The sequence below is a fragment of the Corvus kubaryi genome, unplaced genomic scaffold, assembly GCF_017639235.1.
Source record: "Corvus kubaryi isolate FWS band 111438036 unplaced genomic scaffold, C.kubaryi_AGA036_p1.0 37392, whole genome shotgun sequence".
Classification (NCBI taxonomy): Eukaryota; Metazoa; Chordata; class Aves; order Passeriformes; family Corvidae; genus Corvus; species Corvus kubaryi.
In genome coordinates, this window is record NW_024581131.1 from 5,274,421 (window position 1) to 5,298,977 (window position 24,557).

Below are 24,557 nucleotides of genomic sequence, written 5' to 3' on the forward strand. Positions count from 1 at the left end.
TAATGCTACAAGACAATTGCAAGAGGTGCAATACCATGAGCTGAGCCCAGGAAGACTTCAAAAAGATGGAGTCTCCTGAGAAATGCCTCCCTAGTCTCATAACTCTTTACCGTATGTTAGTGAGCAGTTTGACTCTCACTTAAGTATGCAGAAAACACCTACACAATAGATGTGGGTGCACAAGTCAGAGGAACAAGCACTTGACCCAAGCTGTGGCAGCCACCAGCCACAGCTGCCAAAAGCAGACCAGTTCTCTGTGACAGATGTATCTGTCGCACTCCCCTGCTGACAGTTCATGAGGAATGAAGATTTTCATGGAGAGCAGCCTGAGTCACTCTATGTAGGACTGACTCTGGTCATGTATTTTATTAAAGCAGTTCCTTGAGGAACCAGAAAATGAAGTAGAGAAGAATAGAAACTTCTTAAGAAAGATTAGTGAAAGAAGTTGAAATGCAAACACAGCACAAATACACAGCAAACTTCTGCTCCTCCGTTGGCACATGCTGCACTCACATGAGTTAGATCTTTCTTCACCCAAAATAAGTTGATGTGTGAAAAACAATGACAACAGGGACCACAAGACCAAACAGTGACTGGCTAACGGCTTCTTCTAGTATTCTGCCATCTCACACTGTGCATCATTGTCACACTAAAGGCCTTCCTCCAGGAGATGCCACAACTGCCACTTTGCAGAGATTCATGGGAGACAGCTCATCACCTGTTCCTCACAGGAGACTTTTGTGGACAACTCTCCTAAACCTCCTCCCAGAGGGAAAGCCCCACTGCGGTGAGGAGAGCGGGAACAAAATGCTCTCTGTAAGGAGTGCCTTCATCCTTGTATAATCTGTTGAGAGACTGCCTGACTTCAAACAACCACAGCGTGTCTGGGGCACCTGCAGCCATTTCAGATCTGGGGTACTGAGTCACACAGCAAACACAGACAAAAAGGGGATCGAGAAAAAAATTTCTGTGCAGATAGAGTAGAGCTGAGGGCCCCATCTATTAACAAAATGGCTGCTAGCCAGGGAGATTTCCGAGTCTTGAGCACTGCCTCGCTGTCTGTGGCTGGGGAATGATTGCAGCAGGCAATGCTCAGCCAGGACCCCCCAACAGATTTTATTTATGCATGTCTGCTTTCATCTCCCCCTCGTACACAACAGCCTAAACATTGTCTCCACCCTGAACCATACAACTTGCATATTTGCAAACATCTCTTCATCTTAAGACCACAGACAGACAGATTGGTCGTGGGTCATTAAATTCAGTCTTTTGTATGAAGTCTATTGTATGAACCAACTACCATATAATCCTCCCTGATTTTTATTTTCTTCAAAGAACAAATGAAAAACTGGTTTTGGTGTCAACAAACAATCCCAGAATTTGATTTCTTGACTGTTTAGGAAACTCATGCATATCCTTTTTTCTTGGGCAAATAAATATTCTTCATAGCACATGCTAACCAGCACATGCTTTTTCCTTTTCTGTTAATTTAAGCACAGAAAACCTTCCTTGGCTGGACCTCTGCCCTTTCCTGATGCACAGATTCCCAATAGCTGCAGCACTCTGTACTTAGAGAACTCCTCCACATCCAAGTGGCTGATCCCCTTAACCCAGCTGAACATATTAACCTCTCAGAGAAGTTCATCCTTTTGAAATCAATAAACTGAGCTGAAAGGAGGGTTTTATTTACTCTTCCATTTCATTTAAAAATTAATCAATTCATAGTCACTAGCCATTCTATAGCTTTCTAGTTTCTGTACCAAAAAGAAGAAAACCTGACTGAAGGAGGAAGAACAATCTGAAGAAATAATTAATCAGCCATTACTGCAAACAGTTTCTTGTAGTTTTTCAATCTATACCTGAGAAATCAAAGCCACCACAACCTCAGTGCTAGAAACTCATAGTCAAAATTATTTTGACCAACACGTGTCCAGTTTTCATCCATGCTACCCTTACCAGTTTCTTCACAGAAGTATAGCAATATGTCTACATGCACAGACAAGGTTATACTCCATCTCTTCCTTTCCTGACCAACCAATCACATTCAACAGTATTTATGTTTCACTCCCCTTTCTTTTAGCCCAAGATGCTCACTTTTGCAACTGGTATGATTAATTCAAGCTCATACATTTTTTTACCAGACTCACAACATTTTACATAGGTATATTTCAGCTGTCTCTAGCTGATCCAACTTCATATCCCAAACAGACCAGGCTCTATTTTACTATGTATCACCTATGGAAATAAGCACCAGTCCTTTCTTTCTCTCCTCTACCTGCTGACACATGTTCATTACCACATGCTTATTTACCTGATTTTCTTTCCTGAAACTATAGTTATTATGCTCTGTCTTCAGCACCCCAGTTTCTCTGTGTTCGTGTTCCTTCTTTAGCAACATTCTTCAGCTCTCAGTGTGGGCTACACCTCTCTTCTAGTGGGGGCTAGTTGTTCCTCTCTACTGACATCTCTTTTGTTTCACTTTCTTTCACTTCTTCAGCAAAACCAGCTTTTATTTTTAGGTCTCCTCCACTAGCAATCCCTTTCCCCCACAGTCATGTGAATAAAAGTCCTTCACCCAAGATGCACACCTCCCCTCCCAAGTCTCCTACTTGTTTGGAGCACTCCATCACACTGGCAGCCTCATTGCCTCTCTAACACATCAGCTGAAAACTATTGTCTCAGCTGCAGCTCCAGCCTACAAATCATCCCTCCCATGCACTCCAGCTGTTCCAGGTCTACATGGCCTCTGCCAGAGACCCTCAGTAGGATAATATCCATCCACAGTGCCTTCCTAAAGTTACACCCCTGTGCTTCACCAGCCTTTCAATTGTTCCAGTAACGATTACCTTCCTCTCCTGAAAAGAAAGGTACAGCCACACCATCCTCTTCCTCGGCTACTATTCCCATAACCACAAACCCTCAGTGCTCCCTTGCCAGTCGGTGATGAAAGATATTTGCTTGGGTCAGTTTCACCACTTAAATAAGCTCATCGCAGGAGCAAAGGTAGTCCCTAGTAAGGCTGCTGTCCCTCTCCAAAGGTTCAGCAGACAGACCTGTGACAATCCTGTCTAACTCCCTGAATTAGGATGGTCTCCTTGTTCCCAAGAGCAAGCCCCCTTTTTGAACATTACACCACTTCCTAACATGCTCTTTGGCTTCCATGGGCTGGAGATCCTTCTACCTCCTACTGCCACAGAAAGGGCAAGCAAAGCTGAAGTTTTCTGGGATGATACACGGGAACTTTTAGTCCTTTCTCACAAGGAAGTATCTCTGTTTCATGAGGTACTCCACAGGCCCTTTGGACTGGGGGCAGGAAGTGAAGGGTTCAGAGAGGTGGAAGTACCCTCTGTGGTAGGGACACTTCTTCCCTGAGCAAACAGGCACAAGTCTGGTGCACACCATGCCTCCACGTGGCCTTCAGAGCTGCCCCTGCGAATGAACGAGGACAAGTGACACCAGCTCTACCTCCACTGACAGCTGCTGTCTGCAGACCAGAGAACACCATCATCCTGCACGACCACCACCTCAGACCCACTCCACCATCCAGCAGTTCAGAGTTAGGCTGATTTTCTTGTTTACAGGGAGGAAGGAAAATTACTGTTTCCAGCTCCATGGTGTTCTTGATTACATTCAGCATTCAATGCTATCATCACAGCCAGTACTTATTTTCTAGCATCTCCAGACAGAAAAGGAGAAAGTGATACCCTGGCTCCAGATTCCTGGCATAGCCCACCACTGTCAACAGCCTCTTCTCAAGATTTGGTGAGACTGGAAGATTTGGCCCCAGTGAAGAGGTAACCACTGTGTTTATTGCTGAGTGAAGACCCAGAAGGAAGTTTCAGGAAGGAACCAGAGGAGAAAAATGATGTGATTAAGAAAAACTCTGCAGTACAAAGATTTGTGTGTTGGTCCATTCTATACAAATATTTCACTTCAGTTAATTCCAGGATCTTGCATTTCTGAATGCTGTAAAAGACTGAAGAGGTACACGAGAAGCAGGGGAAAAAAATGAAGAAGAGGCAACACAGGTGAAGTACTGAATGACTGGAACAGGTGAAAGAACCAGAAATGCTGAAAACATCTCAAAAGAGACCAGCCTCTCAATGCATGACAAAAAAATAGATTCTTTTTAGGATTTTTAAAAGGATAGCAGATCAGAATGAATGTAAGAGCTAACAAATGCAGGCAGTTTTTAGGAGGAAGTTCACTACACTCTTGCCATCAGTTAGGTACACACAAAAAGTCAGGTTCTCCACTGATTTTTCTCAATTGACTCCAATGAAATTACTAATTTGCACTGCACTGAGTTATACCTGATCCCATATCTACCTACTCTTCCTTATGGCATAGGACTTAGAGCAGAGCTCTGTTGAAGTCAGCAGATATGTGCAGCTTGCTTTTACACGTGTCCAGCCCAAAGCTTTCCCCCTGTATCCAGAAATCTTTGAAAATGTGCCAGTGTTGATGGTGAAGGGGTAATGTGAGGAAATTTCCCCTTTTCTGGTATGGCTGGGCTTTGCCTGTTTTCTTCTCTACATCTGGGTAATTGTATTTCAAGTGAAGGCTTTCTAGCCAGCAAAAAGAGGCCCTGCAAAATGAGTTAAAGGAAACCACAAGTTTGGCATCAGAGCCAGCATCCTTCTCTGAATCCTCACGCCGAGCCTGGCTGTCTGAAAAGCTCCGCTTGATGAGGAGCACAAGACTTTTTTGCATGTGTGACAACAGCTGCAAATATTTCCCTTTGGTACATCATGTGCACACAAATCCATCTCCACTGACCCCCAGACATGTGAAAATATAAGGCATGATAATAGATTCAACAAACACCTAGGCACTGAAGGAAGTGTACAAGTCCAGAGTAGCTCCTTGTGAAGACATGCACCCATTTTACACACAAAGCCTTCACCTCAGACACAACTGGCCATCCAAAGAGTGAGCACGGATGCAGCATCTGTGGACAGCAGGCTGGACCCAGTCCCTGTGACCTCTGTTGCAGCATAACTTATGCTGCCCAGGTGGAGCTTTCATCCTTCTGAATATCAGAGGGATGCACAAATGAGGCAGCTACTGCTGCCACAGGAAAGGATTTCAGCTTCCAGCTCTAACAATAGAGTCTTGTCCTTTCAGATCCATAGGCTCCAGGTTCAGTTCCCACAGACAATCCACCCAGAGTGGTTGTCAGAGCAACCCTGGCCTTAGAGGTAAAGACTTACTGGAAATGACTTTGTAATAATTTGAGCTCACTCAGGAGAGCAGTCCAAAGTTGTGCATACACAGCCCTCTCCAGAGTGGAGTAAAACGATCTGAAATCCCACCCGGCCACCTATCTGCACAAGCCTTTACACAGAGCAGACACACAACCAAATTGTGTGTGATGAAGCAGGAAATCTTTCCCCGGCACCTTCTGCATCCTTCCTCCCCACTTTCTTTACTTCTGAGGAAACACTGTGGTGGTAGAACCTGCCAGCCCAGCAGCATCAATGTTTGGTGTTCATCCACACCAAGGGCAGCTGACACATGATCCTCTTCTACCAACATCCAACCTGTCCGAGTGGGCAGGGTGGTCTCTAGGACAAGCTGACCACTCAACTACCATAAACATAATGGAGTGAACCTCATGAGACAAACCGAGCTAACTCAGGAAACAAGTATCAACAAAACCAAAAAGACTGGGGTTAAAAATCACTTTGAAACCATGCTAGTGCTAAGCATGCTGTGTATTTACAGTGTATTTCAATCATGTAAGTGATCAGTCCAGTGTAACACACACCACGTTGAGATAGATGCAGCAGATATAAACTCAGTCTGATTTCATACAGTAAAAATGCATACATGCAAACAGAAATATGTTAAATGCATTCCATACAAAGCATTTCTTCTTATTATTTTAAATACGTATCTCAATTGTTTTGCCCAGTTTTGAGCCCACTTGAATATTCTAGGATTGTCCCAAATCCCAAAAGGGTCAAGAGCTCACTGACTTCAGTGGGTGTTGGGCCAAATCCTACGAGATGAAAATTCCTTTAAGGACTAGTGTTTCAGTGTGCTGTGTTTGCATTCAGTACAGAATACACCAGACTTGCACCATCTTTACAGTGTAGCTACAACATAATGTTACAGCTGAACTGCCATAAGCATAGACTGAGAAATTTAGCAGTGTGAATGATGAGCAAGTCCAAAATACAGTGTATTTATTGTCTACCTCTGCCAAGGCTCCTGTGAAGCATCACCAGCGAACATTCAGCAAGTGTGTTTTGGCCCCTTCTTACCCACTCGAGCCATTAATCATTCATCTTAATTATCTGGGTGTTATTTTGTGTTCCTCCCCCACCCACAGCGCCTGTGTGTTTGTGGTATCCATCTGTTGTTCCTAACCATATACTTGGAGTGCAGGATCTCTGAGGAAAGGGCCGTTTACTCATGACCTGTGCACAACACTTCATGCACTTTAGCCTCAGCCACCAGCTGAGTCCTCACAGTATGCCTGGCCACAAACCAGACTAAGTCATGATAATTGTGAGATTCGCTGCGTGTGCCCAGACACACACACGGACATAATCCTGCACCTGTACAAGTCCACTGGAGGCGGGCACACAGGTGCCACCTGATATCAGGGCAAGGAGGAAAGAGAGGGGCAAGGAGGAAAAGCTTGGAGCATGAAATTTTAGCTGGAACTATCTTCTGCCGGCTCACCCCCTCTAGCTGCAGCCCACAGCCTCGCAGCACCACGCAGCGCAGGAGCCTCTTGCCACACTTGAGCTACAACACAGGTGCCCAGGGCATGAAAACACGTTTCTTGAATTCAACTACTGCATTGTGCACGACGTAGGGGAACATCTGAGGTGCTCTGGGGTCTGGTGCCGAACACATCGACACTTGTGTAGACTTCAGCAGGAGCAGGGTTAAGGAAATGTGTGCTTTTGCAAAGCTCACCACGTGCACTGGTGCATGGAAGGAAACAGCAATGTCAGTGAGATTGAATAAGTCTTCCCTGGCTTTAAGCTACTTCTCATTTCACAGCTTCCTTTTTTTTTTTTTTTTTTTTCTGTTGGATATAGTCAGACATAGTTTGAAATGTTACTGAAATGTATTATCATGGCATTTGTGCTTGAAATGGAACATTTAGCCGAACCTGGTCTGGAATGAATGATTAGAAAAAAATTTCCAGAATTAGTTGTCCTCCACTGATACCATTTTCTTTTACATTTTACTAGCCAAGGTGCACTTCTCCTGATTTCCCATATTCACTGAAACGTAAGTACCAAAGCAGGCAAAGACAAGGTGATCTTTTTCCTTATTTGTACTGCAGATCAAACTAAAGCTCACCCATGTGTCCCCTGCCAGGTCCCAAGTCTTAAGCCTAGTCTCGTATTTCAAGCAAAGACAAGCAAAGTCTAGGAGACACAAAGCATCAACAAAGTTTAAGCCCTTTTGCAAATCCCTGTGCACTGAAGGGAAGACATTCCCACAGCTACGGCTAGGTGTGCCAGCTCCCTCCAAAATCCTGTTCTCTAACACCAGCCGTATCTGGAATGTGCATGCTCAGAGCTGTGGGAGCGGGTGTGTGATTCTGCAATTCAGCAAGCTCTTGCAGCTCAGTCTGATGGGTCTTCTCGCAGAAAAGGATCTTGAGACATTCTACATCGCTTATGGCACCATCTCCCATGATGAAAAAGATGACTGGAGGGTCAGTTGGAAGGGACAAGGAATTGCTTGTTCCATTAATTGACTCCCTGCATGTTTTGGGAACAAACAGAGGACTTTACTTAGAAGAGCTGTCATTCTCCTGCCAACACTGAAGATGGACCCAGGGACTTAGGGAAAAAAAAAAGGTCAGGACAAGGCCTGTACAATGGGTATGTCTGGTACACTGCTAATGACTATCATCTGGGTGCAACAACGGTAGGATGAGACTATTTCTTAGTGTACACAGAGCAAAGAAAGCCCCTTAAGCAAACATACCAGTAGAACAATTAGATGGTTAATCACAACATTGGCCACGAGAAGTTTTCCCCATTTTTTCCACTTCAAAGGAGCAGTGATTAATAAACAGTGTTAATCTTCTGGGGAGATGAGTCAGCCCCCTGCCCACACTCGGGTTATCCTCACAGTGCTGCTGTTCAGAGCGTGAGAGTGTTCCCTGGGGAGAAGAAATACTTCATTTAGCTTGCGGTACTCCACACCAGATCTCACATCATTGCTCTCCATGGCCCTCCTTCTAGCATTCCTAGGAAGGCATCATGCATGTGGATGGGGAGGGATCCCTGACTCCTCCTACACACAGAGTATTCTCCAACTCCAGGTGAAGATAGCAGAGGAAAAGCCACTGGATGGATCAGAGGCACTACGGTAAAGATCAGAGATTTTGGAATCTCTGTTCAGCTTTATCCATAGGACAGGAGTAGGTTGAAAGACATCAGCATTCACCATTGAGTCCATGGGACGAATCGACCACCTCCTGCTTTTTATCCAGGTCAATTAAAAATGTACATGTGTTGGGTGACAGAGCAGACCACAAAATGGAGACAGTCCCACCTTTGTTTGTTACTTGCCCTGAAGAAATGTACCCAGACCCAGGAGGAAGTGAGCTCAAGCAGCTGAGCATGAAGGGCGCTTTGCACAAGTCCTGCCTAACACCGGAGAGGGAAAGGTCTGATCACAGATGTGCTGTGATCACGAAAGACAGACAGGTCCCACTCTTCTTTCCACCGTGAGGAACACATGCTGGCCCACGGTCGGTATCAACCTCTGCCTTCCTCTCAACGAAAGGGAGATACATCTGTGGGGAGGATGACACCAGAAGCTCAGGCAGCAGCAGACAAACACAGTGTTGCTGTTGCCTGTCTCAGGGCACACACTGAAGAGCTGAGGAGGAGAAGAGCTGAGAAAATAAAACGGAAGCCTGAGAGGACCAGCAAGTCTGCGTGCGTGTCTCTGAATTTAACAACAGGCAGGCCTCCTAGAAGGTGAACTATTTCTTCCCCTCATACAGCCTTTGCTTCATGCTCTCACACAAGCAATAATTACAGAATCTCCTGCTTTGGTGAGCTACATCACTGGTGTGCACATATGCAGTGCCTTTGTAAAGCTACTTCTACATGCACCACCCACTGTGCCAAAGGCACTGCCACCAAGGTGACACACCCTTCTCAGTCCTGTTCCTGCACTGTCTGTCCTCAGGCGGTCCCACCTGGTCTCAGCTGTCCTACAGGGTGCTGCCAACAAACCAGGTCTTCATCCAGTCTGTCCCACCATGGAACTGTCACAACCAGTGGAGAAGCACCGATTCACACCAGCTGCAATACTCGCCTGATGTTCTGATGTCCCTCTTGCCACCCACAATGACTGCGAGACAGACATTAGGTCTGCCGCAAATTTCCTCCCTGCCTCTGCTGTGAGGGCCCTCAGCTCCTCGGGGCATCACTGCCTGGAGTGCACTTGCTGAGCTGTGTACTCCAGAGGACATTGCACTGCAATGACACTTGTTCCTTCAGCTGCTCTCATTCTCTTCCCAGAGCTTTGCTTTCTCTGCTGGATCTTTGGGAGGGAAGGAGCCTCCACAGAAGAGCTGGCTCTGCTCAGCAGGGCCTCTGCTCATTTCCTGAGAACTTTTTGACGCGTTCCGTTTGTGACCAAGCTTGGGCTGGGATCCCAGCTGATATTTTAACTTCAGCCTCAATAGATTTCAAACTGCAGCCACTGTAAATAATTCCCTGACATGCACTCCGCCTGCTTTTTGGCACTTCTGCTTGTGTACAGTATTTTTAATATTTTTTTTAAGTTTCTTAGCATTCTCTGTGTCAGCTGTCAAGAAGAAGATGGCATCTTAGTGAAACTGCCTGATCCTTGGTGAAGTCTGGAGACACCAGATTGGTTTGACAATTCCATGCATAATAGCAATCACATTCTCTACTTAACGAGAGACAGATAAAGTGGTGTGCCATGTTCTTGGAGATGTTTACAGGACAGAGAATACTGGAACAACCACATGGCTTCAAACCAGGGAGCAATCAGCATGAGGAACCTGGTTTCAGCAGTCATCAAGACCAGAAACTAAGCAGTCTGTAAACAAAACGGGATGTAAAAATCATCTGTTCTGGGAGTCAATAAGAAATTTTACCCTCTCACACTGCTTATTTCTAAGTCTTCTCAGAGTTGACTTATGCCTTAAGACATCAGAATTCCTCACTGAGCCTTGCAAAGCACTTAATAAGCATTTACTTAGCTTATGCTTATTTTTACATAGGCAGCCAGCTCCAATGGGATTGTTAGTGTGTTAAAGGTTTATCAATTCATTGCTAAGAAATCACCCAGTCTGGATTTTGCTTAACAAAAGTGAGAGAAATCTTGCACTTTCCTCTGTGTTTTTGTGCTTCTATCATGCCTATCAGACAAGAAGGATTCCTCTCATGAAAAGTACAGATGGATACAGATCACCTGGTCTCAGCCTTTAGGTTCCCCCGCAGTGCAGGTGACAACACTGGGGAACACAGCACTGAAGAGGTTAACAGGCATTATCCTCTCCCTCACAACCACCTTTCCTAGCCATCACAAGGAGGATTAGAGTCTCTGGAAACAAGGATTCCACAGCAAAAAGCAATCAAAAGCGCTGCACATGCCTTTCGTTGGGTATCATCCATCCCACTGCCTTAACCTTTCATCAGGGTTCCTTTCACAGCATATAAGAGTTGTGCAGACATCTGAGGCCTCCTTCCAGGCTCCCCCTTCTCCCGGGGCTTGATCTGAAGGCAAAGAGTGGAAACTCAAAACAAACAGTAAACAAAACCAAGCTCTCCTAAGTGTAAGCCACACATTTGTTTGGAAGCTTCTTGGCTAATTTTACTCGCTGTTTCCTGCTCACTCTGGAATTTCTTTTTCCTTCTCTTTTTTTTTTTTTCTTTCCCTGACTTGGTTACAAGAAAAACCAAGTGAGGTGGGGGAACCCAGAAAAATATTAAAGGAAAAAAAAAAAATACTCCCTCAAGAATCTCTTGTCCTAGGTCAGGGACCTGCCCGGCTCTGTAACCATAGAGCTAATGGACACATCAGGGTAGAATTTTCTCCTTCTGCTTGTCCATCAGGTGTCTGATGGCAAACCCCTTCAAACGTTGCTACTTCCTCCAGATTGAGTAAGTAGATCTGTTTATGGATGGCCCAAGCTGAAGCCCCAGACATCTGTAGGACTTGGCTCCAAGTCAAGGTCTGATCTGAGCTATTCTAGAAATTCCAGTTTTGTCTGGCCCAGAAGTTTTTGGCCATCCGCAGAATGGAAATATGAGTGGAAACCTGTCATCCCAAGATGGGGGAATTGGAGTGAATTGTAGGCAGGCTACTTTAAGCTCTTCGGGGCGCTTCCCAATTGGCAGAAAACTAGCTTAGCTGCAAGAATCAGTAAAACCATGTTGGGTTCACACTACCCAAGATTCTAGCCTTCTGCAGAAAAATTCATGGCATTCCAGGGTCTAATGGACAGCTGAGAGAAAACTTGCCATTTATTAAAATTCAGCAGCTTTATGCTTTCAGGTTAGAGTGTGAGGACATTCCTGGTACCATGAGAGAGCTCCAAGAAGGCCTCCAACAAGCTCAAATTCCTGACACCTGTACCAGGGACATCATCTGGGCGCTCAACCCCTGTTGTGCTCAGTGTGGCTCCAGCAGACAGCAAATTAATTCTCTTCTCCAGAAACTTTGAAAAACCCAATTCAGAGGACATTTCTTTGTGCATCATAAAGAAGCAAAGAAACGCAGAACCTCTGCTCTTGTATTGGCAGCATGACTTGAGGGTCTACCAAACAGTCTGTGCCCATGATATTGAACCATTTCCTTAAGGGGATTGTAGTGCAGAAAGGAAGGCTTTTGAGGCAGCTATTTTTAAGCCAGGACTGTGCCAATCACATTGTGTTACTTCCAGTTTCAGTCAAAGGTCAAAGCATTTTGGTGTCACCTTTTTTGTATCTCCTAAAGGTTTTACTGTCCCAGGTGAGGCTGTCACAACCTTCATGTCTCCTAACCCACATTTTTCCATGATGGGAAGGATTATTTGAATGAGGATTCTCTGGCACTAGAGAAAATCTCTAAGGTTTAACTTCCTTAAAAGAAATAAACAACAGACAACAAAGCAACTACCTATACAAGGTGACTCTCCATGCATGTTATAGTTGTTTGCACAGTTAAGACATCATTAATGTACAGAGTCAGGAAGAAAAATGCCTGGCACTCAGCTGTCATTGAAGTGAAAGCACAGACAGAGCCGGCAGTGTTGAAAATTAAGGGGAATGGAGTGTGCAATGATTTTTTTCCAGGGGTGAAGGGCAAGCCAGCAACATATCAATGCCACTCTCACAGGCCTTCCAGGATGTCCTTTACTACATATTTCTGTGTCAATAGCTTCTTTCAAAGTCTGGCCACCAATAAAGAGGTGCAACTGTTTGGTCTGCCTTGGCATTATATTGCTCATGGGTTCTGGAGAAAAGTCCTAACTGAGATCCTTGAAGTACCTAAGCCTTGCAGAAATTATCATAAGCCATTTTTCGTTATCCCTGATTCATCAGCAGGGAAACTGAGGCAGCAGGAGGTAATATGCAACACAGTGGTAGATGAGAAGAGAATGTCTTGCCCCAGACTTCCAGCCGTTTGGCTTTGCCTACCAGACAATGTTGGATCCTGGGTAAATAATGGAGCTGTCACACCCAAATGTTATTTTTAAACTGCGGGTATTGGGTTTGGCACAAACTCCAGCAAAGCACATCACGACCGAGGGAGTCCTGACGAACAAGTGCCCTGCACAGATGGAGCTGCTTTGGGAAACCTTGTTGTTCGCTACATTTATGCAATCAGTTGAATGGGAGCCCAGGCCCCAACCTGTCAGCTGCACAAGAGCACAGGGAGAGCCTGAACGAGAAGGACATGGCAGGACGGAGCAGTTGGCTCCTACCAGCTGCCACCTCCTCCACCCTGCTGCCCTGGCCCAGGCCGCGCCAGTCAAATCCATAGGGGGGCAGCAAACCCTTTGCAGTCATGGGACTACATTCCCAAAATGATCCTCTTCCACACTCAGTCCCTGTGCAGCTGGAGAGCCCCACGCACACAGCACCCTTTGGAAGGTCAGCATGGACTCTGCAAGCTCAGGGGAAGGAAGATGGACCTGCAAAGTCTCTTTGAACTGGACATAGGTGTCCAGTTCAGGTCAGCGACCCAGCTAGGGGGGGCACAACATGTGCCCGAGCCCATCAGTAGGGCTGCCAGGGCTCTGGAAAAGCAGACAACACACAGCTAATTTCAGGTTTTGTTATGAAAACCTACACTTCCATCTAAGACTGCCAGAACCCTTTTGTGGGTCAATGGATGCAGGCTCACTTTAAAGATTTGGGGCATGCAGGGTCCAAGATGCTTGAGGCTTTTATAATTGCTCTGGTATGTAACAGCACAAGGACGGCCACACTGGCTCAGCACAGAGCTACATACCCAGCTTCCATGGTGGTCAACAACAGGAATGGAGGAAAGAGCATAAGAAAAAAGCACACAGGGACTTAGTCCACCCCCAGGATGCTCCCCTGCCTCCAGAGGTACACAGCTTCAGTCAATTTTATGGTACACCATGTCCTCATGCTCCCCTCTCACAGCTGCAGCTTTGGCACAAAGCAAACCTGAGTTTAAGAAAGAGGCCAGAACGTACATTAGTCTGTTCATGTAGACAGAGCTCAGATGCAGCAGTAGGTGAAATTGTACCCCAATGGACACAAATCTCTTGTCAATTATAACTAATTAGCCCTTTAGTGACCCTAAATCTCAGAGCACCAACTTTGCTTTGAAATCCACACTAACTGTGCCCCCTCTCTCTCTCAGATTTCTGGTCAAGCATCTCTAGAAATTTACATTCAATGCTATACTCAGTCACCCAGAAAAACTGAGAGACTGATTTGTTCTCTGGACAGGTCAGGGAGAACAGACTAGAAAGGCACACAGGTGACTTACCCAATATCCCAGAGGCAGCCAGAGGTGAAGCTGGGATTAGCTCAAGCATTTTCCACTTCTCCCCTCCCAAGCTCCAGCCCTTTCCTGCTTGATTTTGCATTCTCCACCCAGCTGTCTTTACTGAACAGTGCCTTTTAGGCAGCTGTCAGGTTTGGATGAGTGTCTCCACTCCATCGAATGGGCTGTCCCCCTCTGTGCTGTTAACCCTGATTTCCCACTGGAGTGAATGAGGAAAAAAAAAGACACATAGCTCCATGGCAGCTGGATAGGAGTTCACCTCTCCCTGTCCCTACAGCAGACAATCTTCTCCTCCTTTTCCCCTCTCCACTAACAGCTTTCCTAGAGACCCTTTTGTCTTCAGCTCCCTCCAGGGAAAAAAAATTCCTTGTTTTCCCTCTATGCTTCTAAAAAAAGAGCTAGGACTTCTAGGTCCCAATTCCTTCAACAACACAGTGTTAACCCAGAGAGTGGTGGACAGGTGACAAACAGGTCAGCCCTTTTTTCTACTTTCCTCCTTAGAGGCAAAAAAATAAAAACTTTAAAAATCAGTTCTACCCATTCCTGTAAACTTCTCCATCTTAACACAGACATTTCCCCTTCCTCAGCCCCGGAGCACCCTCTCTGCTTGCCTCCACTGATAACACCCCAGACTAAACAACTCTATCCCCTTTCAGTGGCTCACCTGCCTGCTCTGGCTACTGCCTGCCTGAGCTCAGGGAAGAGGCACCAGTTGCTAAGCTGTACAGGGGAGAAAAGCCCCGAGGGGAGGAGAAAAAAAAAAAAAAAATCCTGAGAAGTGAAAAGAAAGGAAAAGGGAAAGGATTTGGTAGCAGCTTGAGAAATGGACCAGCAGGTGCAGGGAGATGCAGCCCTAACAGAAGAGGGCCTTATATAAAGACCTCAACTGTGCTGGCTCTTAGCAGAGGAATGCCTGCCATCCCCAGATTTATCTCAACAGCTCTGCAGCAGTAACCTATCCAGCCATGTCTCTTTCTCCCTTTGCCTTACAACAGCACAGCATCCTTCCCCCAGGATCCCAAACAGTGAGGTGTAAAAAGCCTTCTGTTGGGCCCAGCTGTCAAATGCCCAGGTCAAATGTATAAACAGAAGGGAGACTGCCTGATCCCAACACAAACCTCTGTGATCAGTGCTGAGGTGTGTCAGACTAAATGATTTTGTGATCACCTCTGGCCATGAGGACCCAAGCACTGAGGGAGGTGATGGGAATCCACACAGGAAGCTTGCAAAGCATTTGCCTGAAGATATCCAACTTGCAATTCTCCAAGACTTCACAAGCAGAAAACTGCCCTGAGAAATATTAAAACAACAAACCCTGAGCTCTGAGGTTTAAATAGCAAAGGTAGGGCTTGATAAAATTTTCCTTGGTGTTACTGCCCATAGTGGAGAATGAGGCTAGCTACCTGGTGGATGGAGGGGAAAACAGCCTCCAGAACTCAACTGCGACAAAACCTGGGGCTGGATCCAAGAGGAGCCCTGTACAGAGTCCTCTGCAGGGAAGGAAGGTTTATCAAGGTCTTTTCTGTCTGCTCAGAAGCTGGTTTCAATCGACAAAGGAATCGCCACCAGTTCCCTTGCCTTACCCCAGTAACACATAATGCTCCATCCCCGTTCCCTTCCCTGCCAGTTTGCTCTAATAAAAAGCAGAATTGTGCCTGAAAAGCATGTTGTGCAAAGATGGCCCCGCCAAGCAGTCCAAGAGATGCACTCGCCAGCAGCCAGTCAGACACACGCATACCCCAATCCCTCGCTCGCCTGTAAACAAGACAGATCGCTTTCTCAGCTGCTGTATAGGAATTTCAAGCTGCTGTGGAAGAAACCTCTCTCCTCCTGGGTTTTAGTGCTGTGTTCGAGGTGATCTGGAAGGGCAGCCTTGCAGAACTACCTGTCTTTGCAAATCTGAGGTCCTGACACCTCCTGGTCTGTGAAAGCTTTTAATGGATGCCAGTGTTTTAATTTCAGACTCTAACATTTGAGTGATCTTCACCTGAACAACCACACAGGTCAGCACCAAGCAGAGGTCACCTCAGTGGCATTCATGTGACACCTGGCAGAGTCACCCCAGTATTAGAACAACACCTCAAATGGTGCAGCAAGACCTTGCCATCATATGAAGCAGGCTTAGTTAAGTTAAGCACTTAAAATGTCATGCTTCTCAGACGCCAGATATTTAACACATTTATTATACTAAGAATTACAAAGGGGCTGAAAGGAAAGTGAGGAATGGTTTCCTCCAGGGCTCTCCTGAGTAACTACCAACAGAAAAGCTTTGACAGAGTCAGACAGAGAGAGTAAAAGCCTTGACAACAGCCATTTCCACCATGCTACCAGTTCACAGCCCAGGGTGTAACATTGAAAACCATTCAGCAGCATCTGCCAGAGAGAAAAGAGGAATGAATTCTGCTGAATCCAGACCCAGTGCCACTGTAATGCATGACAGAAAATCAATGAGGCAGAGAACAGCCTCCAAATTATTTGTAGTGATATGGGACACAAACATGAAGCAAGACAACCAAGTGGCACGAGACCTCCCTGGTGAGGAACACCTGCACAGACAGTGGCAAGCAGCATGAAAACTTGGCAGGACAATGAGTGCTCCCTCCCCAGGCGGGCAGAGGAAGAGGAGGGGGCTCTGAGCTATGCACACTCCCAAGCACTGCTGCCAGCCCAGAGCAGTCTGCTCTCTCCAGTCGCTAATGGGGATAGAGTCACTTCAACAATGCAGAAGAGATGCTCCAGGACCATGTGCCAAGCTGCATAGCACAGGGACAGGCTCACAGGAGCTGTGTCCTCTCACTCAGGGCAGCCAAGATCTCCCTGTCCCTCAAGGGCTACCAGCAGAGGAGTAGCTGCCCATCACCTGGAGGTGGGGACAGTGGCAAGGAGGGGCAGAGACTTGTGTGCAACATAATGGCAGTGCTAGGCAACACCAAAACCAGCATAAAATTAAGAATCATCAGACAATTTGCTCTGATGCACACTCCAGGTCTGGATCTCAGACCCATGGCAGGCAGCCATGGCCAGCTGAAGGTTAAGGGAGGAAGGCTGGGGTAGCCCAACTGCAGAAGCTGTGAGGACCCAGAGCAGCCCTGAGAAATTGACATCTTTCTTTTCCCTCCAATCCTTTCTGGCTTCCCTCCCTGCTCCTCATCAGCAAGTGTATCTCAGCGGTCAGGAACAGATCAAAGCCCTCCGTCCACAAGCCAACTCTCCTCCCATGGGACAAGCCCCAAGGCATGCTGCAAAGGGCACTTTTCCCCTCCAGCCACCCTCGGCTGCAAACAGGCTGTTCCCTCTCTTTCATCTCCCTGTTTGATTTTCCTTGCTCTGGTTCTTAGAGCTTGAAGTCAGTGGACTGTTCGTTAAAAGAGAGGGAAAACAAGCCATCCCAATGCTTGAATAGCTTTACAGCGAGATTCCTTCGTGGAAAGCATGACTGAACATAACAGGAAAGGTTCTCCCTGAGAGGTTTTTTAATCTAGCTTTGAAACATCGGTGAGGGTTATACCCTGGGTTTTATTATACTGCCTATAGCAAGGAGTGTTCTAGGAGCAATCTAGGCATTTTATAGGTGCCTGGCCAGCGTCACCAGTTCCACCCATCCAAATATCACAAGACACATTCAAAATATCGAGAGACCAGCTTTAAATAATCACAAGCCCTTTATTATTTAAAACTCCAAAAGACAGACCTTCCTTTCTTTGCCATCTGTTTTTCTGAGGTTTTAAGATTTATGTCATCAAACTCTGCGTGTATAAAGGCGCGGTTTGGTTGCTTTTTTTCTGAACTCAAACATACAGATCTCATATAAATCCTTTGACCCCAGGACCTTAGTCTTTGGAGAATAAAAAACATCAAATACAGGAAGATTCCCTCAGAATTGACGACCCTTGTTGCTAGTTTCCTTCCCAATAAATTTTTTTGCATCCTTCTGACAGCAGGTCACAGGTTGCTCTAATCATATGGCCACAGCTATCTAGGAGGGGAAAGCATTTGGGACAAGGTTTTGAAGAGGAACACTCATGGACATACATCATAATAACAAAGTTGACACGTTCACCCAAAGGGTATCTCTCCTTCCGTTATTTCAAGACACATCATGCATGATAAGATTAGTACACCACACGCATCCTCTTAGTATTTGGGTGTGCCTATTTTCCTCTCAACATTGCAATGGCACCACTGATAACAGGAGAACTCAAGCTGGACTCTGCTCTCACTTCTGGTACTGTCCTACCACAGAGCTCCACAAATTGTCCAGCCTTACACTGGTACAATGAGCATAAAATCCACTCTGCCCTGGATAACACTGCTAAACCTGGCCACAAACAGGACACCCATGTGCCTTAAACAGGATTAAGCATTGCCTAAACTGTGCAGTCCATCTTCAGAAGTTTACAGGCAGGTGCTGTAACAAGACCTAGGCAGCACAAAGCAGACACATAATGCTGTCTTACTCCATAGGTTGGGGATCCGCCCAAAAAATAGAAACCAACAAGGCACAGGGGAAAAGGGAAAAGGGAAAAGGGAAAAGGGAAAAGGGAAAAGGGAAAAGGGAAAAGCTGTGACTGAACTGGTTTTTATTTCCCTTTGATCTGCCTGACTCTCCAGGAGTCACCAGTAACCAGGAGTAATTTATTATAAGCTTTAGGCTGCTCTGATTTATTCTGGGAGCTGAAGCCAGGTGCAAGGAAGTTCAATAGCCAGCATTTCTTGGCTTTCATCAGGGGGAGCAACACACTAAACATTACAAATCCCCAGTGTGGCATGTTTTGGGCTTTGATACAACGGGCAAAGACAGCATATTCAGAAAGCAAGTAAAAAGGAATCAAGACTTTTTTCAAGTAGGATGCACAAGCTGCTTATTGAGAGTCCTTTTTCTAGCTGCAGGTCCCTACCCTGGAAGGGCACTCAAATCATGCTGCGGCATCAGCAACAGAAAAGTAAAAAACACTGACAAAATTGAGAGTAGAAAACAATAACCTTGATGACTTTGAAAAGGAAGAGAATGAGGTGGAGCTTCCCCATCTATTTTCAATTTCCTGACATGACATGCAAAAAAATGGACAACTCAAAGTTTGATTCAGAGAGCAGAACTGAAGAAGTTATTCATTATCAGCAGGACTGATTGGAAATTCAGCTACTGGCTGGGCTTTTTCTTACACTTACAAATTGTTCACAAACAGATCCTAATTTTTCCCAAGTGAATCTACAAATTTCAAAACTATACCCCAGCAGGTTAGGAAGTACACAAATATAATGGTCCAGCGGCACCTACCTCCCTTTGACTTCTTTCAATAACTCAGCCTTCACAAGCCCATTGAACAAACCCAGCTGCTCTCTTGGAGCTACTCACATGCCTTCCACATGGATTTTCACTTTTTGCTGTTCAGGGTATGTGACTGCTCATCTGCACTACATGGTTTGATTCTACAGCACAAATGGATGACCAAAGACTTCTAACACAAGACAACAAGCAAGGCTGAATGATGAAGTCACAGGTCGCATTTTTTTGGACAAAACAAGCTTTTGTGCTAAAGTTTGCGAAGCCTTTTAGATTCATAAACATTTTCCCCGCTGCCCAAAGGTCATCAGCATACGCATAAATAACCAATAATATAACTCAATGGAGATCAGCAAAGCCAAGTCAAATTGAGAGTTTGCCAACATGCCCACAATACTGTTTACTCCATTAGTGCACCAGACCCTGCAACGGAGCACTTGACTCTGTCCCTTCAAAACTAAATGAAAGAAATGAGAAAAAAAAAAAAAAAAGCAGCAAAGAGAAACCAAAATCCATCTGAATGAGTCAGAACACCATGTGATGCCTGTCCCCTTGCAGACCACTCTGCAGCATGTGCTTCCACCAGCCTGTATATGAGATGTCAAACCATTCAGTCTATAAACCCACTTTATTATAAATACTAGCATCCTGTCCCGGTGGATTTGAGGTTGATTTTTTTTAAGTTTTAATTCAAGCCTAGCTTCATCAAAACAGCAATGTTACGATATTCCAGAAGCAAGTGGGTTTGATTTCAAGCTTGCCAAAAGGCAGAGGGAGGGAGAGAGTAACGAGGAACAGCTAAATCTTTTCGCTTTCTCTCCTCAGCACCATTGCGAAATCTTTCTCCAAAACATAAGAATGAAGTCAAGTTTCCATGTTTTAAACAAACCACAGTGTGTTATTGTACTACATTTCTGCAACGGGGAATATAGGTCAAGAACTTTTGGACCTTTCAGATTTTAAGGTATACAAACTCTGGCAGCATTGCTATCTGTACTTTTCCTTTCCCTGTCTTCCCCCTACCTTTTTTCTCTCCACCCCTGCTCTTTTCTTTCCACTCTGTTCCTTTTCCCCTTGCCTCTTGCTTTCCCTTTTCCCTTCTCTCTTTCCTTTTCCTCTCCCTATCCTATCCTAATACTGGAAAGCTGCTACAAGATGCAGCTTCAAATCAAAGGCCCTGAAAAGCTCCCTTATGTTTATTGACACATTTTCCACTCTTGGGTTTTTATCCAGTGAGATACAAAAAATGCATATGTGTGTGCCGATGAGCATGCATAAGTGTCTGCACGCACACGTAGCGTGTGAAAACACATGAAAAGCATGTTTGCGTGCATGTCCTTATGCTTGCAGGTTATTCTTTTTTCCCCCTTCTGCAGCCTTAGGGAAATTTGCAGGCTGGATGCTGCAGGCTGGCTCTGTGCATTATGAAGCGTGTCAGGATGAATAATGGGGGCAAGTGGCTCTGCCAGCGGGTCAGGGAACAGCAACTGCGTAAAAAGGCGGGATTGTCCAACAAGCACACGCAATATCGGCTGGGGTTTGAAACCCGCGGCCAGACAGACGCCAAGATCCAGTTGGAGACTCCAGGGCCAGGAGAAGCACCTTGCCCATTTCTGCTGACCCCTAGCAAGGGTGTGAATTACAGATTGCCACCCAGGAATACCAGTAACTTTTTCCCAGCAGCTCAAAGTACAAAAGCACTTAAGCAGATGTTTAAAATCAAGCTGCGCCTTGGACCTTGTAACAGACTGAGCTTGGTCTCATTGAGCTGGATGATCAGGGGCAGATCTTTTGCTCGTAAAAACCCCTTGATTTTAACTGTTTGCTTGATAATCATTTAGATGAAGATCCAGGCACAATGCTGACACCCAAAACAGGGCTATCAGCTGGAAAGGAATGACTGTGTCCTAATAAAGAGGTGACAGGCTCTTCCTGAGACTTTCAAGGGTATGTTTCCTGGAAATCATTTTCATACATACCTTTACTCCAGTTAATGAAAGATGAACATGCTTCACTCAATATTTCAAACCATTTGCACAGGATATGTTTGAGAGTTCAGCATAAAACTTCTTGGGCCCAAAGTTTGCACATGAAAGGCTGGAAAAAGCAGTAGAGAAAAACACTAAGGAAAGGTTAGCACAAGAAACAGAGCACAGAGAAAAATCCAAATGAAAAGATACATTCAGTCTATACAGTATTATACCCACAAAGGACATTACATGGCAGGAGCTAGAAGTCCCATAAATGCCAAAATCCAGGTTATTCATGTAGCAGTAGCTGGTTCCCTTCAACATGGTGGTTGTGACACAGCCAGTTTTTTCTACAGGATATCCCCAATCATTCTTCCCTGGCACCCATCCAAGTCCAAATTTTTCTGCCTGTCTCCTACAGCCTTTGTTCTGCCTCATTCTGTGCAGTTGCCTCCACAACTTAGTTTCTCATCCTCTAGGACTTTGTCTTTCTTGAATTTCGAACCTCTGCTTACCATCCTGAAGTTCCTTGCCCCATCAACAGCCTCAGTTGCCTTCCCTCCTCACATGTGCACTCCCCATCTCACATCTCATTTTCCATCCATACAGTTCCTTTCCTGGTATCAGTCTCCTCTTCCCTTCTGGCTTTCAGTAGCATTTCAAGTCCCAGGCCTCCTGCTAGTCCTCACTTCCCCCTTTGTCTTCCCATGCCACACTTGTTATGTCCAGCTGCTCCCTTTGCTGCCTTCTCCACCACATTCAGCTCCCAGCGCTCCTTCTGCATTTGAAGGCTGATTGCACACCTCCTCCCTGCCTCCTGGGCACCACCAGAACTGAAGCCACCAAGACTGCAGGAAAGACAGACAGCTTTTTCACCACCTCCCTAGAATCATGGTGCCATGAGAGTCATTAGGAAGGTTCAGGGATGAAATATGCTCTTGCTTTTGGGATAAGCACCACAGTGATGCACTATTCAAGTGGACTCATCAAAGCATTTACCAGACTCTCATCACCACAAGCAGACTAAGATATATTTTTGGTTTTCTTTTCTCCAAAACATATAACACAGCTGAAACCAATCAACTTTTCATAGGAAAAACAGCAGGCTCTTCCTCAGTTTCAGAGGGTTGAACTCATCTGTCTAAAAATGAGGAGTCTGTTTTAAACAATTTTTCTAAACTACCTCTGTCATGAACCCCCAGGATGCAATTCATTTCACTACTATTAGGTACCTATTTTCAGATGGGCTGATTGAACACCCTCATCTTTCTCCACAGAGGATAGAGAAAGCTTAGGTCAGACAAATTACCTGGAATAAACACCTAATAAACGGCCAGCACTAAAAAAGGGGTGAGTTCTACCCCCTGGTGATTCCTCAATGACATCTCAGACTTATTCAGAAAGAAGAAATCAGCTGCCTTGTGAAGCAAAAAAAAAAAAAAAAAAATTAAAAAAAAATTCTTGCATTTTGGCTTTTTTCAAACACAGAAGGAAAAATAATGGAATTTTTTCCTCATCTTGTTCCTGGAAATGAGTGAACTGTTTCAGATTACACCATCCCAAGAAAAATCTATCCTGAGTCACACATGGGGCACCATAAATGACAGTCAGAACAGTTTGAGATTGGCAGGATCATGAGCAAATGAATACAGTGTTTTATCATAAGTGTTGAACAAAATCCCAAGAGATACTAGTCCCATTTACACCTCAAGTAGGACGCAAGGACGCAACTCTCCGTTGCTTTGATTTGCAATTTTTCTTCAATGTCACCTCCATTTCTCTTCAGAGAGAAGGTGGTGTGAAGATGGTTGTGTTTTCCTTTAAATGTCCCTTTTGAGAGGGGGATGGAGAAGAGAAAGGGGAGGTAGAGTTGCTAAAAAACTTGGAATTCAGTTACAGGAAAAAATGTGCCTGAAAAGCTACTTTCCAAAGCCAAGAGCTTCACAAGATTCAACAGTTCTTCCAGGACTATAGGATATACAGATACATATCACTCACAGTAACATTCTGCAGGCTCCAGACTCCACCAAATTATCAGGCAGGCTTTCCAACAATTAATGAGGGGGCTGTCAAATATTTAAAACAGAGCACAGTGACTCCTTCCAACACAGCCTGCAGAGGTGCACAGCACATCTGCATATTTTAGCATGGGGAAAAGAGTGAAATTTTTTTCTTGTATGAAACTAAAAGATAGTACGACCAAGGAAACAACATTCCTCCTTGCTCCCTTCTGAGCTAGGTCAGTACAGTAAATAACAAAATGCAAAACTGCAGGCCCACCCCTGCCTTCAGCTTCATCAGGAGAGGAGATCTGGCCCTAAGCTCAGGTTTTTTGTTGGCAATGGCTTTGCCAGATACTTGGCATTACTCTGCAGCACTTTGGCCCATTGGCAACACAAGCACTAGCTAGGAGAAGCTATGGGAAACCTATTCCTAGAATGAATTCAAAAAAGACAAAGAGCAAGAAAGAGCCCACTTTGTTGCCTTTCTGTTCATGGAGACGGCAGCAAGGATACCCCAGAAAAACACCCAGCCACAGTAGTGAGTCCTACCCGTGTCTTCGCTGGGTATCCGTCCCTTGTTACTAGTAGGAAATGGAAAGTTCACAACATGCTGGGCACTTCTGGGTGCTATCAGACAATATCAGACAGCTTTACACATGCCTTGCCAAGGCAGGACAGCCCTGACTTTCAACAGCAGCTGTCTACAAGCTGCTCTGGCAGCCAAGACTCAGCTCCCAACCCTCTTAGCCCTTCTTAGACCCACAATTGGTCTCCTTCAGTAGGAAGGCTTCCCCTACACTAAGGGACACCCAACAACATTACAGGGGAAGGTGGAGAACCCGGGAAATCCTTAGATGCTGGCTCATGGCAGGTTTGAAACACTTCTGCTGCACAATAACAGAGCAAGACAAGAGGTGTGTGGGTAAAAGTCCAGAGAGCTGTGTTGGGTGAAAGGAGTAGATGTCTGGGAGAGGGGAACACCCACCAACACGACAATCTTGCAACTAGTGAAAAAGCTTTGCATATGACCCTTGCCAAGAAATCCCTTTTGTAGGAATAAACCTGTTCTTCTAGCAGTCTTCCCCTACCAACCTTGGCTCTACACTCTGTGGCTGGTCCAAAGCATTTGCTTTGGAAGATGTGGCCTTTGACAATCAAATTACCAGACACTTCAGGTTTTATTGCAAGCCCTCCTGTCTTAGAAAGAGCTAATGAAGATCCCACTGTGCTCCTGGGCCTGTGAGCTCCAACACCTCATACTTGTGGCCTGTTGGAGAGTAGGTCTGCTTACAGCAGCCGCGCTTTGCA

At 45.4% G+C, this 24,557-nt stretch overlaps 1 long non-coding RNA gene across 1 annotated transcript in view; it reads right to left on the bottom strand.

Annotated features, from left to right (window-relative positions):
• Positions 1–24,557, bottom strand: part of LOC121669561 — a 130,684-nt gene that overhangs the window by 100,275 nt on the left and 5,852 nt on the right. Inside the window, exon 2 of the long non-coding RNA XR_006017804.1 lies at positions 21,256–21,373. This is a non-coding gene — a long non-coding RNA (uncharacterized LOC121669561). The remainder of the gene's footprint in view (positions 1–21,255; positions 21,374–24,557) is intronic.